The sequence below is a fragment of the Pristiophorus japonicus genome, unplaced genomic scaffold (assembly GCF_044704955.1).
Source record: "Pristiophorus japonicus isolate sPriJap1 unplaced genomic scaffold, sPriJap1.hap1 HAP1_SCAFFOLD_3349, whole genome shotgun sequence".
In the NCBI taxonomy this organism is placed as follows: Eukaryota; Metazoa; Chordata; class Chondrichthyes; family Pristiophoridae; genus Pristiophorus; species Pristiophorus japonicus.
The window spans coordinates 1-2500 of NW_027253160.1; the positions used below are offsets into that span (position 1 = coordinate 1).

The 2500-nt window shown below is 59.9% G+C and overlaps 1 non-coding gene across 1 annotated transcript; it reads left to right on the forward strand.

Moving 5' to 3' along the window:
• Positions 1-1738: 1738 nt before the first annotated feature.
• Positions 1739-1892, forward strand: LOC139249986 (5.8S ribosomal RNA). Its single transcript, XR_011591252.1, has one exon. It is a non-coding gene; the product is annotated as a 5.8S ribosomal RNA (ribosomal RNA).
• Positions 1893-2500: the final 608 nt, after the last annotated feature.

A 2500-nucleotide genomic window follows, 5' to 3' on the forward strand; every position in this document is an offset into this window, starting at 1 on the left:
GTCTACCCTACGCCGCCAGGTGTGGGTAACCCGTTGAACCCCATTCGTGATAGGGATTGGGAATTGCAATTATTTCCCATGAACGAGGAATTCCCAGTAAGTGCGGGTCATAAGCTCGCGTTGATTAAGTCCCTGCCCTTTGTACACACCGCCCGTCGCTACTACCGATTGGATGGTTTAGTGAGGTCCTCGGATCGGCCCCGCCGGAGTCGGCAACGGCCCTGGCGGAGCGCCGAGAAGACGATCAAACTTGACTATCTAGAGGAAGTAAAAGTCGTAACAAGGTTTCCGTAGGTGAACCTGCGGAAGGATCATTATCGGCCGGGGGCCCGCACGTGGCGGCCCGTCACACCCGTTTTACACTTCAGCCTGAGGCGTGGTGGCCAGCAGGAGTGCTTCCCGGGATGCTGCAGGCCCGGAGCCTTGGTCGACCGCGTCCGGCGCCTCTTGCGCGGGCGAGAGGTTCGTTCCGAAAAAAAAGCACAACGAAGAACCGAACTCGCACGAACAGGCACACGTCGCACCCAACCGGCTCGGCCCGGATGCGAAACGAGCGAGATGTGGGTCAGCAGATGAGAGTCGTGTTACAGAGAGAGAGAGAGAGAGATAGATATAGAGAGAGCGAGAAGAGAGTTGAACGTTCGCGCACGCACACAGAAGACGTTTCGGTCGGCTTGAGACAGGGACGGCCCTGGCATGCTTGGTCTTTTCGGTCAGCTGGTCTGCGGTTGCATGACGGGCAGAGCAAGGTAGAGGTGTCCTGGCTTTTGATACAAATGCCTCGCCCTCGTCTTTCTGCTGCCTACTGCCGCTCCACACCGCACGACCCCCGCTGTTCGTTGGTCCTGTGTGACCTTGGCCTGCGGCCCTTCTTTCGACTTCCGTCTCGTCCAGTCTTGTGCGTGTGGCTGTCTCTCCCTCTCTCTCTCTCTCTCTCTCTCCCTCGCCATTGCTCCCGCTGTTTTCCCCGCACCGCACACTGCTCGTCCGGACCGGCAATGGACTTGCCACCGTCTTGCAACATTACACCGCAGTCGAATTGAAGGGAGCTTCTGCGGGCTCGAATGTTGCCTGGCGGCTCGTCGTCGGGACCTCGGCGAACGGCCACTGTGAGCTCCGCAGGGACTGAACCGGTGATGCAGGCCCGGCTTTCTTTCCCCACGCGGTGACACTTTGGTCGCACTAGTCACTCTCCCTTTACTGGTACAGGGTACCTGAAACGCTCCCCCTCCGGCTCCCGCGAGCTGGTGCTGTCTGGGGGCGGCGGTTTAAAGACTCGAGTGTCTGTTGGTCGGTTGTCGAGACGTGTTGCTGTTGTTGCCAGCTTGCAAGTCAACGTTCGAGAGAATGTACCTGCCGCCCCGCGGTCGTCTGCACCCCACAGCGGGGTGTGTCCTGCGTCGGCTTGTACGCCACTCAGTTCGTTTTTTTGCCTGCTTCTTCAGCTTCTTCTCGTCCTCCCGGCCAACGGTGGCAGCAGAGACCCTGCCTCTGTTGACCGTGGCGCGTGTCGGCCGGTGGGCTCAGGCGTTGACCCGACGTGCGTCGCCTCGCGAGCGCCCTGACTTAAAGCAATCTCGGTGCAACCCTTGTCATTTGATGATCGACTGATTTACACCTCCGGGCCGTTGCAGGCTGGGGCTTCCACCCGACCCTCGTTGGAAGGGAGGAGAAGCGTTGGGCGGTCCGGGCTTGGCCCTCCGGGGAACAAATAGCAAGCCGAAAAAAAAAAACGAACAACTCTTAGCGGTGGATCACTCGGCTCGTGCGTCGATGAAGAACGCAGCTAGCTGCGAGAATTAATGTGAATTGCAGGACACATTGATCATCGACACTTTGAACGCACTTTGCGGCCCCGGGTTCCTCCCGGGGCTACGCCTGTCTGAGGGTCGCTTGTACGATCAATCGCACTCGCCTTTGCCGTCGGGTGAAGGCGGGAGCGCGGCTGGGGTGTCGCAGAGGCCTGGTCCTCTTTGTCCCCCTAAGTGCAGACCTGGAGTTTCTCCGCCTTGGAGAGTTTGACCCTTGTCCTTCGGTGTGGTGGGCATGTCTGTCCCGGCGTCGCGGTCGGGCACGGTCGGGGCCAGCCTTTCCAGCACGGCTGTCGTTGGGTTGCAAAAACGATTGACCGCGTCGGTGTTGGGATTGGTGCGCCTCGCCGAGGCATCCTCCTCGGGGCAGGGTTGTCTCTCCGGAGTTTGAAGGTGAGCACAGAGGTGAACACAATGGCTTGGCTGGTGGTGTTCAGCAGAGAGAGAGAGAGGACGAGGTTGGGCTGTCTTTGGCTGCAGTCTAGTGGTTTGTACCGAGGGTAGCTTGAAGTAGCGACGTCGCTTGCCGTGCTGTGGGCTGGCTTTGCGTCCGTTTGGTTCTGTTGGCGGTTTGCCCAAGAGCCTCTGCGGTGCCGTGTGTTGCGCTGGACCTCGGTGTCCTGCCACACGTGGCCCGCTTAGCTCTAGCACACTTGCCGACCGCTGAGCGTGCGTCCAGGTCAGTCCCC